At 35.5% G+C, this 14666-nt stretch overlaps 1 long non-coding RNA gene across 1 annotated transcript; it reads right to left on the bottom strand.

Annotated features, from left to right (window-relative positions):
* Window positions 1-10396: 10396 nt before the first annotated feature.
* On the bottom strand, window positions 10397-11195 carry LOC144563902 (uncharacterized). The gene is made up of 3 exons (XR_013514497.1): window positions 11133-11195; window positions 10901-11017; window positions 10397-10475 (listed from the first exon to the last, which is right to left on the bottom strand). It is a non-coding gene; the product is annotated as an uncharacterized LOC144563902 (long non-coding RNA).
* Window positions 11196-14666: the final 3471 nt, after the last annotated feature.

Here is a 14666-nt window from a genome sequence, read left to right as displayed (position 1 = left end):
CTAGCTCAGACAACCAATGAACTACTCTCGCCCAAGGAAATCACATGCTTTCTACGAAGTACAAAACTAAAAACAATTAGCAGAGGTTCAAAAATAGAACAAGATTTAATAACAAATTATAAGAAAATGTTAAAGAAAAAAAAAAGATTAAGGACTCCTCATTTGTTACAGTTCAAGAAGCATCACCAAAGGATGTTGGCCCCCTTCTAAATAATCACCCTTTCTGCATTGATGGTGAACTAGCGCCCCTATTAGCAATTATATATGAACCATGAGTAAATAGCTAAAATAATATTTAAAATTAAAAAATTGATATTGTTTAAAGTACAAATCACATTGCCTTCTTTGTTTTCAACTCCAAAGGTGTTAGCTTCACCCAGACACCACACACTCTTGCACTCCAGAGCTCAGCTCAATGGGGCATTGTCACAGAAATGAATGATGTACCCCTCAGCAGCATGTTCCTAGTTTTACTCACATCAAATAAATAAGTTGTTATTCAGCTACCAGTTAACGTGATATGAGAAGTCAAACTAAAAATAGTAAAAAAAATATGCTTGGTACTGGTACTGGTGGAAACAACTGCATATAAGTAATAGGCATTGACAAGTCAGCTCTCTGTACCGAAACATAATTGCTTTTCTTCAAGCTAAAAGTCAAAGCATGTCACTAACATCTCCTACAGTTGGTTAACCCTCAACGAGAACCACAGTGCTATGATTAAATTTCAATATGTAGAAATAGAGACTGGAAATCAATCCATTTTATAGTTAGCACCTCAGGAATATTTACTTCACAGGTACTTCTAAAGACTATTGACAATGGGTTGAGAGAAGACGAAAACATACAATAAGTGGCAGGCTCTAGTCCCACACCCCGGCTTTGAACTTTGTGCGCCTTTGAACTTTGTGCGCTAGTTCAGACTTCCAATGAACTACTCTCGCCCGAAAAAATCATATGCTTTCTGCTTAGTACAAAACTGAAAACAATTAGCAGACGTTGAAAAATAGAACAAGAATTAATTACAAATTATAACGAAATGTTAAAGAAAAGAAAAAAGAGAAAAAAGACTCCTCATTTGTGACAGTTGAAGAAGCATCACCAAAGGATGTTGGCCCCCTTCTAAATAATCTCCCTTTCTGCAATGATGGTGAATCAGTGCCCCTATTAGCAAATTATATATCAACCATGAGTAAAGAGGTAAAATAATATTTTAAATTAAAAAAATGATATTGTTTAAAGTACAAATCACCTTGCCTTCATTGTTTTCAACTCCGAAGGTGTTAGCTTCACCCGGACAGCGCACACTCATGAAGCACTCCAAAGCTCGGCTCAATGGGGCATTGTCATTGAAATGAATGATGTACCCCAGGGCAGCATGTTCTTAGCTTCACTCACATCAAAAAAATAAGTTGTTCTTCAGCTATCAGTTAACGTGATATGAGAAGTCAAACTGAAAATAGTAAAAAAAATATGCTAGGTATTGTACTGGTGCAAACCACTGCATATAAGTAGTAGGAACTGACAAGTCAGCCCTCTGTATCGAAACATAATTGCTTTTCTTCAAGCTAAAACTCAAAGCATGTTACTGACATCTCCTACAGGTTGTTAACTAATAGAACAGGAAGTCACTGCATAGCACAGAGGCATTGGTACTATGCATCAGCACCATGTAGAAACTATCCAGAATATTACTTAGTGGATTAGGCAGTTAGTGATGTAATAAACTGAATTAGTTAGAATCAGTTAGTGGCATAAAAAGTAATTAGCTAGGAATAGAGATAGAAGCTATTGCCTATATATAGAGATGTATTATGCCATTTGTAAAGATATACAATCAAGAATGAAAATAAAGATTCTTTGATACAATTATCTTTCTTTATATTAACCCTCGACGAGATACACAATTATATGATTAAATTTTAATATGGAGAAGTAGAGACTGGAAATACATGCATTTTATGGTCAGCACCTCATAAATATTTACTTCCCTAGTACTTCTAAAGACTATTGACAATGGGTTTAGAGAATATGAAAACATACAGTAAGTGCCAGCTCTAGTCTGACACCCCGGCTTTGAACTTTGTGCGCTAGCTCAGACAACCAATGAACTACTCTCACCTGAGAAAATCATATGCTTTCTGCAAAGTACCAAACTGAATACAATTAGCAGACGTTTAAAAATAGAAGAAGAATTAATAACAAATTATAACGAAATGTTTAATAAAAAAAAGTGATTAAGGACTTCTCATTTGTGACAGTTGAAGAAGCATCACCAAAGGATGTTGGCCCCCTTCTAAATAATCACCCTTTCCACATTGATGGTGAACCAGCACCCCTATTAGCAATTATATATCAACCATGTGTAAATAGGTAAAATAATACTTTAAATTAAAAAATTGATGCTGTTTAAAGTACGGACAGCACACACTCTAGAAGCACTCCAGAGCTCGGCTCAATGGGCCATTGTCACAGAAATGCATAATATACCCCTCGGCAGCGTGTTCCTAGTTTCACTCACATCAAACAAAGTTGTTATTCAGCTACCCGTTAACGTGATATGAGAAGTCAAACTGAAAATATTAAAAAAACCTATGATAGGTACTGTCCTAGTGCAAACCACTGCAAATATGTGATAGGAACTGACAAGTCAGCTCTCTGTACCGAAACATAATTGCTTTTCTTCAAGGTAAAAGTCAAAACATGTCACTAAGGGCCTGTTCGGTGCGCTACTGTGCGCGTGGGAAAAAAAAAATTCACTCAGACTGAATTTTTTTTTCCCACGAGCACAATAAAAATCAGTTCAATTACCATACCCATTCCCCAACCCATTTAAACGCCGAACAGGCCCTAACATCTCCTACAGTTGGTTAAGCCTCCACAAGATCCACAATGCTATGATTAAATTTCAGTATGAAGAAATAGAGACTGGAAACAAATCCTTTTTATGGTTAGCACCTCAAAAATATTTACTTCACTGGTACTTCTAAAGACTATTGACAATGGGTTCAGAGAAGAAGACAACATATAGTAAGTGGCAACTCTAGTCCGAACCTTGGCTTTGAACTTGATGCGCTAGTTCAGACAATCAATGAACTACTCTCGCCCGAGAATATCATATGCTTTCTGCTGCCAAACTAAATAAAATTAGCAAAGGTTCAAAAATAGAACAAAGAATTAATAACAAATTATACGAAAATGCTTAAGAAGAAAAAAGAGGACTCCTCATTTTGACAGTTGAACAATCATCACCAAAGGATGTTGGCCCCCTTCTAAATAATCACCCTTTCTGCATTAATGGTGAACTACCGCCCCTATTATAAATTTATATCTCAACCATGAGAAAATAGGTAAAATAAGATTTTAAATTAAAAAACTGAAATCGTTTAAAGTACAAATCACCTTGCCTTCTTTGTTTTCAACTCCGAAGGTGCTAGTTTCACCCGGACAGCATGCACTCTTGAAGCACTCCAGAGCTCAACTCATTGGGGCATTGTCACAGAAATGAATGATGTACCCCTCGGCAGCATGTTCCTAGTTTCACTCACATCAAACAAATAAGTTGTTATTCAGCTACCAGTTAATATGATATGACAAGTCCAAACTAAAAATAGAAAAAAAAAATGCTAGGTACTGTACTGGTGCAAACTGTGCAAACTACTGCATATAAAGTAATAGGATCAAACAAGTCAACTCGATGTACAGAACAGAATTACTTTTCTTCAAGCTGAATATCAAATAATGTCACTAACATCTCCTACAGTTGATTAACACTCTATGAGATCCAATAGGCTATGATTAAATTTCAGTCTAGAGAAAGAGAGACTGGAAATCAATCATTTTTACTTTTAGCACCTCACAAATATGTATTTAGCAGGTACTTCTAAAGAGTATTGACAATGAGTTCGGAGAAGACGAAAACATACAGTAAGTGGCAGCTCTAGTCCGACACCCCGGCTTTGAATTTTGTGCGCTACTTCAGACAATCAATGAACTACTCTCGCTAGAGAAAATCATGTGGTTTCTGCAAAGTACCAAACTGAAAACAATTAGCAGAGGTTCAAAAATAGAACAAGAACTAATAACAAATTATAATGAAATGTTTAAGAAAAAAAAAAGATTAAGGACTCCTCATTTGTGACAGTTGAAAAAGCATCACCAAAGGATGTTTGCCCCTTCTAAATAATCACCCTTGCTGCATTGATGGTGAACCAGCGCCCCTATTAGAAATTATATATAAACCATAATTAAATAGGTAAAATAATATTTTAAATTAAAAAATTGATGTTGTTTGAAGTACAAATCGCCTTGCCTTCTTTGTTTTCAACTCCCAAGGTGATAGCTTCATCCGGATAGCACACACTCTTGAAGCACTCCAGAGCTCGGCTCAATGGGGCATTGTCATTGAAATGAATGATGTACCCCTCAGCAGCATGTTCCTAGTTTCACTCACATCAAACAAAAAAGTTTTTATTCACCTACTAATTAACGTGATATGAGAAGTCAAACTGAAAATAGTAAACAAAAAGTATGCTAGGTACTGTACTGGTGCAAACCACTGCATATAATTAATAGGAATTGACAAGTCAGCTCTCCATACCGAAGCATAATTGCTTTTCTTCAAGCTAAAAGTCAAACCATGTCACTAACATCTCCTGCAGTTGGTTAACCCCCTACGAGATCCACAATGCTAGGATTAAATTTCAGTATCGAGAAATAAAGACTGGAAATCAAAACCTTTTTACGGATAGCACATTAGAAATATTTAATTAACTGGTACTTCTAAAGTCTATTGACAATCGGTTCAGAGAAGAAGAAAACATACAGGTAGTGGCATCTCTAGTCCGACACCCCAGCTTTGAACTTTGTGTGCCAGTTCAGACAACCAATGAACTACTCTCGTCCGAAAAAATCATATGCTTTCTGCAAAGTACAAAACTAAAAACAATTAGCAGAGGTTCAAAAATCGAAGAAGAATTAATAACAAGTTATAACGAAATGTTTAAGAAAAAATAAAAAGAGACGAAGGACTCCTCATTTGTGACAGTTGAAGAAGTATCACCAAAGGATGTTGGCCCCCTCCTAAATAATCACCCTTTCTGCATTCATGTCGAGCCAGCACCACTATTAGCAATAATATGTCAACCATGATTAAATATTTTAAATAATATTTTAAATTAACAAATTGATTTTGTTTAAAGTGCAAATCACCTTTCCTTCTTTGTTTTGATCTCCCAAAGTGCTAGCTTCACCCAGACAACACACACTCTTGAAGCACTCCAAAGCTCAGCTCATTGGGGCATTGTCACAGAAATGAATGATGTACCCCTCGGCAGCATGTTCCTAGTTTCACTCACATCAAACAAATAAGTTGTTATTCAGCTACCAGTTCACATGATATGAGAAGTCAAACTGAAAATTGTAAAAAAAAATGTGCTAGGTACTGTACTTGTGCAAACAACTGAATATAAGTAATAGGAGCTGATAAGTCAACTCTCTATACCAAAACATAATTGATTTTCTTCAAGTTAAAAGTCAAAACATGTCACTAACATCTCCTACAGTTGGTTAACCCTCTACAATAATGCTATGATTAAATTTCAATATGAAGAAATAGAGACTGAAAATAAATCCTTTTTACAGTTAGCACCTCAGAAAGATTTACTTCATTAGTACTTCTAAAGACTATTGACAATGGTTTCATAGAGGAAGAAAACATACAATAAGTGACAGCTCTAGTCTGACACCCTAGCTTTGAACTTTGTGCGCTTGTTCAGACCTCCAATGAACTACTCTCGCCCGAAAAAAGCATATGCTTTCTGCTTAGTACAAAACTGAAAACAATTAACAGAGGTTGAAAAAGAGAACAAAAATGAATTACAAATTATAATGAAATGTTAAAGAAAAAAAAGAGAGAAGAAAGACTCCTCATTTGTGACAGTTGCAGAAGCATCACCAAACGATGTTGGCCACCTTCTAAATAATCAACCTTTCTGCAATGATTGTGAACCAGCGCCCCTATTAGAAATTATGTACCAACCATGATTAAATAGGTAAGATAATATTTTAAATTAAAAAATAGATGTTGTTTGAAGTACAAATCACCTTGCGTTCTTTTTTTTCAACTCCCAAGGTGCTAGCTTCACCCGGACAGCACACACTTTTGAAGCACTCCAAAGCTCGGCTCAATGGGGTATTGTTATTGAAATGAATGATGTACCCCTTGGCAGCATGTTCTAGGCTTCACTTACATCAAAAAAATAAGTTGTTCTTCAGCTATCAGTTAACGTGATATGAGAAGTCAAACAGAAAATAGTAAAAAAAAATATGCTAGTTACTGTACTGGTGCAAACCACTGCATATAAGTAATAGGAACTGACAAGTCAGTTCTCTCTACCAAAACAAAATTGCTTTTCTTCAAGCTAAAACTCAAATCATGTCACTAACATCTCCTACAGGTTGTTAACCCTGGACAAGATCAACAATGCTATGATTAAATTTCAATATGGAGAAGTAGATACTGGAAATAAATCCTTTTTACGGTTAGAACCCCAGAAATATTTACTTCACTGGTACTTCTAAAGACTATTGACAATGGGTTGAGAGAATAAGAAAACACATAGTAAGTGCCAGCTCTAGTCCGACACCCCGGCTTTGCACTTTGTGCGCTAGCTCAAACAACCAATGAACTACTCTCGCCCGAGAAAATCATATGCTTTCTGCAAAGTACCAAACTAAAAACAATTAGCAGACGTGCAAAAATAGAACAAGAATTAATAACAAATTATAACGAAATGTTTAACGAAATGTTTAAGAAAAAAAAAAGATATTAAGGACTTCTCATTTGTGACAGTTGAAGAAGCATCACCAAAGGATGTTGGCCCCCTTCTAAATAATCACCCTTTCTGCATTGATGGTGAACCAGAGCCCCTATTAGCAATTATATATCAACCATGAGTAAATAGGTAAAATAATATTTTTAATTAAAAAATTCATGTTGTTTAAAGTACAAATCACCTTGCCTTCTTTGTTTTCGACTCCCAAGGTGCTAGCTTCACCCGGACAGCACACACTCTTGAAGCACTCCAGAGCTCGGCTTAATGCAGCATTGTCACAGAAATGCATAATGTACTCCTCGGCAGCATGTTCCTAGTTTCACTCACATCAAACAAATAAGTTGTTATTCAACTACCAGTTAACATGATATGAGAAGTCAAACTGAAAATATTAAAAAAAAATATGCTAGGTACGGTACTGGTGCAAACCACTGCATATAAGTAATAGGACCTGACAAGTCAGCTCTCTGTAACGAAACATAGTTGCTTTTCTTCAAGCTAAAAGTCAAAACATGTCACTAACATCTCCTATAGTTGGTTAACCCTCCACGAGATCAACAATGCTATGATTAAATTTCAGTATGAAGAAATAGAGACTGGAAATAAATCCTTTTTACGGTTAGCACCTCAGAAATATTTACTTCACTGGTACTTCTAAAGACTATTGACAATGGGTTCAGAGAAGAAGAAAACATTAGTAAGTGGCAGCTCTAGACCGACACCCCGGCTTTAAATTTGTGCGCTGGTTCAGACAACCAATGAACTACTCTCGCCCGAGAAAATCATATGCTTTCTGCTGCCAAAATGAATACAATTAGCAGAGGTTCAAAAATAGAACAAAGATTTAATAACAAATTATAATAAAATGTTTCAGAAAAAAAAAAAGAGAAGAAAGACTCCTCATTTGTGACAGTTGAAGAAGCATCACCAAACGATGTTGGCCACCTTCTAAATAATCACCCTTTCTGCATTGATGGAGAACCAACGCCCCTGTTATAAATTATATCTCAACCATGAGAAAATAGGTAAAATAAGATTTTAAATTAAAAAACTGAAATCGTTTAAAGGGCAAATCACCTTGCCTTCTTTGTTTTGATCTCCCAAAATGCTAGCTTCACCTAGACAGTACACACTCTTGAAGCACTCCAACGCCCCTGTTATAAATTATATCTCAACCATGAGAAAATAGGTAAGATAAGATTTTAAATTACAAAACTAAAATCGTTTAAAATGCAAATCACCATCCTTTGTTTTGATCTCCCAAAGTGTTAGCTTCACCTAGACAGCACACACTCTTGAAGCACTCCAAAGCTCGGCTCATTGGGGCATTGTCACAGAAATGAATGATGTACCCCTCGGTAACATGTTCCTAGTTTCACTCACATCAAACAAATAAGTTGTTATTCAGCTACCAGTTAACGTGATATGAAATGTCAAACTAAAAATAGTAAAAAAGAACAACAATATATGTTAGGTACTGTACTGGTGCAAAACACTGCATACAAGTATAAGAATGGACAAGTCAGCTCTTTGTACTAAAACATAATTGCTTTTCTTCAAGCTAAAAGTCAAAGCATGTTACTAACATCTCCTACAGTAGGTTGACTCGCTACGAGATCCACAATGACATGATTAAATTTCAGTATGGAGAAATAGAGACTGGAAATCAATCCTTTTTACAGTTAGCACCTCAGAAATATTTACTTACCTGGTACTTCTCAAGACTATTGACAATGGGTTCAGAGAAGAAGAAAACATATAGTAAGTGACAGCTCTAGTCCGACACCCCAGTTTTGAGCTTTGTCCGCTAGTTCAGACAACCCATGAACTACTCTGGCTGGAGAAAATCATATGTTTTTTGCAAAGTGCCTAACTAAAAACAATTAGGAGTGGTTCACAAATAGAACAAGAATTAATATCAAACTGTAACAAAATGTTTAAGGAAAAAAATAAAGATTAAGGAGTCATCATCTGTGACAGTTTTAGAAGCATCACCAAAGGATGTTGGTCCCGTTCTAAATAATCACCCTTTCTGCATTGATGGTGAACCAGCACCCCTATTAGCAATTATATATATCAACCATGAGATAAAATTATATTTTAAATTAAAAAATTGAAATCGTATAAAGTACACATCACCCAAGGTGCTAGCTTCTCCCGGATAGCACACACTATTGAATCACTCCGGAGTTCGGCTTAATGGGCATTGTCACAGAAATGAATGATGTACCCCTCAGCAGCATCTTCCTAGTTTCAGTCACATCAAACAAATAAGTTGTTATTCAGCTACCAATTAATGTGAGATGACAAGTCCAAACTGAAAATAGTAAAAAAAAAAAAAAAAAATGCTAGGTACTGTACTGGTGCAAACCACTACATCTAAGTAATAGGAACTAACAAGTCAGCTCTATGTACAGGACATAATTGTTTTTCTTCAAGCTGAATATCAAAGAATGTCACTAACATGTCCTACAGTTGATTAACACTATATGACATCCAATATGCTATGATTATATTTCAGTCTAGAGAAAGAGAGACTGGAAATCAATCATTTTTACTTTTAGCACCTCACAAATGTCCTTAACAGGTACTTCTGAAGACTATTCACATTGGGTTCAGAGAAGAAGAAAACATACAGCAAGTGACAGCTCTAGTCCGACACCCCGGTTTTGAACTTTTTTCCGCTAATTCAGACAACCCGTGAACTACTCTGGCCCAAGAAAATCATATTATTTCTACAAAGTGCCAAACTAAAAACAATTAACTGTGGTTCACAAATAGAACAAGAATTAATAACAAATTATAAAAAAAATGTATAAGAAAAACAAGATAGATTAAGCAGTCATCATTTGTGACAGTTGAAGAAGTATCACCAAAGGATGTTGGCCCCCTTCTAAATAATCACCCTTTCTACATTGATGGTGAACCAGTGCCCCTGTTAGCATTTATATATCAACCATGAGTAAATAGGTAAACTGAAATTTTAAATTAAAAAAATGAGATCATTTAAAGTACACATCCCCTTGCCTTCTTTGTTTTCAACTACCAAGGTGCTAGCTTCACCTGGACAGCACACACTGTTGAAGTACTCCAGAGCTCAGCTCAATAGGCATTGTCATAGAAATGAATCATGTAACCCTTGGCAGCATCTTCCTAGTTTCACTCACATCAATCAAAGAAGTATGTAAAATTGCTACAAACAAAGACAACAATTATCAGATTTCTACAAAAAGTGTAGCACCTGTAGGAGCAGTGAATTGGTTTGTACTACTGGTAGAGTTGACCTAACCAGTATGTGTACTGAACCAGTACTCTTGAGAATACTAAAAAGTGTTTCCATGGTGGTCTAATATAGAACAACTAATTTTCACTTCGGCAAATTAATTTAGAAATAAAATAAAAACAGTTATTGATAGATACATCATGCAGTGTGTAAATCAAAGAACAAACAAGATAAAATAAGCCATACCTACAATGTGAAGAACATTACTTTAGAAATAGAACGATTTACAAATTTAACTCACAGTTTTGGTTAAATTTGTGCCTCTACATAAAATAAGTGAGTCTGTGTTGGCTGTGTTGGCTGATTTGGAAGAAGCACACAGGCTATCTCAGAGGCATTCACTTGAACACCTTTCACTTGATTAAAAAAAAACAAAGACACAATAAGACCTTAAACTAAGTCAAGATTCTACAGGAAGGTATTCTACACAGGTTGTTATTCAACCACATTAATGAGATATTAGAAGTCAAACTGAAAATTGTAAAAAAAAAATGCTAGGTACTGTACTGGTGCAAACCACTGCAAAGTAATAGGAACTGACAAGTCAGATCTTTGTCCCGAAACATAATGCTTTTCTTCAAGCTAAAAATCAAAGCATGTCACTAACATCTCCTACGGTTGGTTAACCTTCTACGAGATCCACAGTGCTATGATTCAATTTCAGTATGGAGAAAGAGAGACTAGGAATCAATCATTTTTGCGGTTAGCTCCAGAAAAATATTTACTTAACTGGTACTTCCAAAGACTATTGATAATGGGTTGAGAGAAGAAGAAAACATACAGTAAGTGGCAGCTCTAGTCCGACACCCCATCTTTGAACTTTATGCACTAGTTTAGACAAGCAATGAACTAATCTGGCCCAAGAAAATCAATCATATGCTTTCTGCAAGGTACCAAACTGAAAACAAGTAGCAGAGGTGCACAAATAGAACAAGAATTAATAACAAATTATAAGAAAATTTTTAAGAAAAATAAAAGAGAGTCCTCATTTGTGACAGTTGAAGAAGCATCACCAAAGGATGTTGGCCCCTTCTAAATAATCATCATTTCTACATTGATGATGAACCAGCGCCCCTGTTATAAATTATATATCATCCATGATAAAATAGGCAAAATAATATTTTAAATTGAAATAATTTAAAGTACAAATCACCTTACCTTCTTTGTTTTCAACTCCTAAGGTGCTAACTTCACCCGGACAGCACACACTGTTGAAGCACTCCAAAGCACTACTCATTGGGGCATTGTCATAGAAATGAATGATGTACCCCTTGGCAGCATCTTTAGTTTCTATCACATCAAACAAATAAGTTGTTATTCAGCTACAAGTTAATGTGATATCACAAGTCCAAACTGAAAATAGTAAAAAAAAAAAAAAAATGCTAGGTACTGTACTGGTGCAACCCATTGAATATAAGTAATAGGAGCTAACATGATTGCCTTTTCTTCAAGCTGAATATCAAAGAATGTCACTAGCATCTCCTACAGTTGATTAACACTCTATGAGATCAAATAAGTTGTTATTCAGCTACCAGTTAATGTGATATGACAAGTCCAAACTTAAAATAGTAAAAAAAAAAATTCTACCTACTGTACTGGTGCAAACCACTGCATACAAGTAACGGGAACTGACAAGTCAGCTCTATTTACCGAAATAGAATTGTTTTCTTCAAGTTGAATATCAAAGGATGTCACTAACATCTCCTACAGTCGCTTAACCCTCTACGAGAACCGCAATACTACGATTAAATTTCAATATGGAGAAATAGAGACTGATAATCAATCCTTTTTACTGTTAGTAGCTCACAAATATTTACTTACCTGGTACTTCTCAAGACTATTGACAATGGGTTTAGAGAAGAAGAAAACATACAGTAAGTGGTAGCTCTAGTCCGACACCCCGATTTTGAACTTTATGTGCTAGTTCAAACAACACTTGAACTACTCGGAGCCGAGAAAATCAGTTTCTTTCTGCAAAGTACCAAACTGAAAACAGTTAGCAGCGGTTCACAAAAAAAACAAGAATTAATAACAAATTATAACAAAGTGTTAAAGAAAAAAAAAAGAGATGGAGGAGTCCTCATTTGTGATAGTTGAAGAAGCATCAGCAAAGAATGTTGGCCCCCTTCTAAATAATCACCTTTTATGCATTGATAGTGAACGAGCGCCCCTATTAGCTATTATATATCAACATGAGTGGATAGGCAAAATAATATTTTAAAATTCAAATTAAAAAAAATTTGAAATCATTTAAAGTACAAATCACCTTGCTTTCTTTGTTTTCAACTCCCATGGCACTAGCTTCACCCGGACAGCACATACTCTTGAAGTACTCCGGAGCTCATCTCAATGGACATTGTCACATAAATGAATCATGTAACCCTTCGGCAGCATCATCCTAGTGTCACTCACATCAAACAAAAAACTTGTTATTGAGCTACTAGTTAATGTGATATGACAAGTCCAAACTGAAAATAGTAAAAAAAAATAAAAAATGCTAGGTATAGTACTGGTGCAAACCATTGCATATAAGTAATAGGAACTGACAAGTCTGAAAATCATATGCTTTCTGCAAAGTACCAAACTGAAAAGAATTAGCAATGGTTCACAAACAGAACAAGAACTAATAATAAATTATAACAAAATGTTTAAGAAAAAAAAAGAGAGAGATGGAGTCCTCATTTGTGACAGTTGAAGAAGCATCACCAAAGTATGTTGGCCACCTTCTAAATAATCACCTTTTCTGCATTGATGGTCAACCAGTGCCCCTGTTAGCAATTATAAATCAACCATGAATGGAATGGTAAAATAATATTTTAAATTAAATTAAAAAATTGAAATCGTTTAAAGTACAAATCACCCTGCCTTTTTTGTTTTCAACTCCCATGACGATAGCTTCACCCGGACAGTGCACACTCTTGAAGCACTCCAGAGTTCGGCTCAATGGGCATTGTCATAGAAATGAATCATGTAGCCCCTCGACAGCATCTTCCTAGTTTCACTCACATCAATCAAACAAGTATGTAAAATTGCTACAAACAAAGACAACAATTATCAGATTTCTACAAAAAGTGCAGCACCTGTAGGAGCAGTGAATTGGTTTATACTACTGGTAGAGTTGACCTGACCAGTATGTGTACTGAACCAGTACTGTTGAGAATACTAAAAAGTGTTTCCATGGTGATCTAATATAGAACAACTAATTTTCACTTTGACAAATTAATTTAGAAATAAAATAAAAACAATTATTGATAGATACGTCAAACAGTGTGAAAATCGAAGAACAAACAAGATAAAATAAACCATATCTACAATGTGAAGAAGATTAATTTAGAAATAGAACGATTTACAAATTTAACACATAGTTTTGGTTAAATTTGTGCCTCTACATAAAATAAGTGAGCCTGTGTTAGCAGATTTGGAAGAAGCACACAGGCTGTCTCAGAGACATTCACTCGAATACCTTACTAATTTTCACTTCGACAAATTAATTTAGAAATAAAACAAAAACTATTATTGATAGATACATCAAGCAGTGTGTAAATTAAAGAACAAACTAGATAAGATAAATCCTAACTGCAATGTGAAGAAGATTAATTTAGAAATAGAACGATTTACAAATTTAACACAGTTTTGGTTAAATTTGTGCCTCTACGTAAAATAAGTGGGTCTGTGTTGGCAGATTTGGAAGAAGCACACAGGCAAACACCTTTCACTTGCCCAAAAAAAACACAATAAGGCCTTAAACTAAGTCAAGATTCTACAGGAAGGTATTTACTGGAAAAAGGGAAATGCACAAATACTAAGCCATGGCAATATCAGACAAAGAAACAACTACAATAAAAAGAAATAAGTGACATTTAACAGTCCCGCTACTTCAATTTCGCGATTAGAAACTAAATTATATAATCAACCAGTGCAAAGATGAATAGACTACACAAAATCATAAACCGTAGAAATTGAATAAATACTCACCTGTAGGAATGCACGCGCTAAGGACTCGAAGTAGTACAGTTACAAGAAACAGGCATTCGCGTGGTTGAACTCGTTCGCCTCCGATCACCTGTAGAAATTCACATGCTAAGGCAACTCGAAGCAGTAAAGTTACAAGAAACAGGCATTCGCGTGGTTGAAATCGTTCGCCTCCGATCAGCTAAGTTCGCCTCCAATCACCTGTAGGAATGCACGCGCTAAGGCAACTCGAAGCAGTACAGTTACAAGAAACAGTCGCGTGGTTGAACTCGTTTGCCTCGGATCAGCTAAGTTCTGAATTTTTTTTAGTTTCTCGAACCTTTCCGTTCATAGCTTACCTTTGTTTTTGAGGGCACTGGCTTCTCTCTCTTTTTCTCTCACTTTCTCTCGAAGTTAACATGAGAAATTATGAACAACAAGAGGAGAGGAGAAAGATTTATAGGCAATTTATAGGCGATAAAAAGGTCGGCTACAGAAAGAGCCGTTATAAAGATATGGAATCGAAGATATCGAAAATATCGACGATATAGAAATTAATGCCACGAACAAAAAAAGATTTGGGAATCTTGGGAAAA

The sequence above is a fragment of the Carex rostrata genome, chromosome 1 (assembly GCF_964058835.1).
Source record: "Carex rostrata chromosome 1, lpCarRost1.2, whole genome shotgun sequence".
Taxonomy (NCBI): Eukaryota; Viridiplantae; Streptophyta; class Magnoliopsida; order Poales; family Cyperaceae; genus Carex; species Carex rostrata.
The sequence above is the reverse complement of the archived record's forward strand: the minus strand, read 5'-3'. Positions and strand labels throughout refer to the sequence as shown.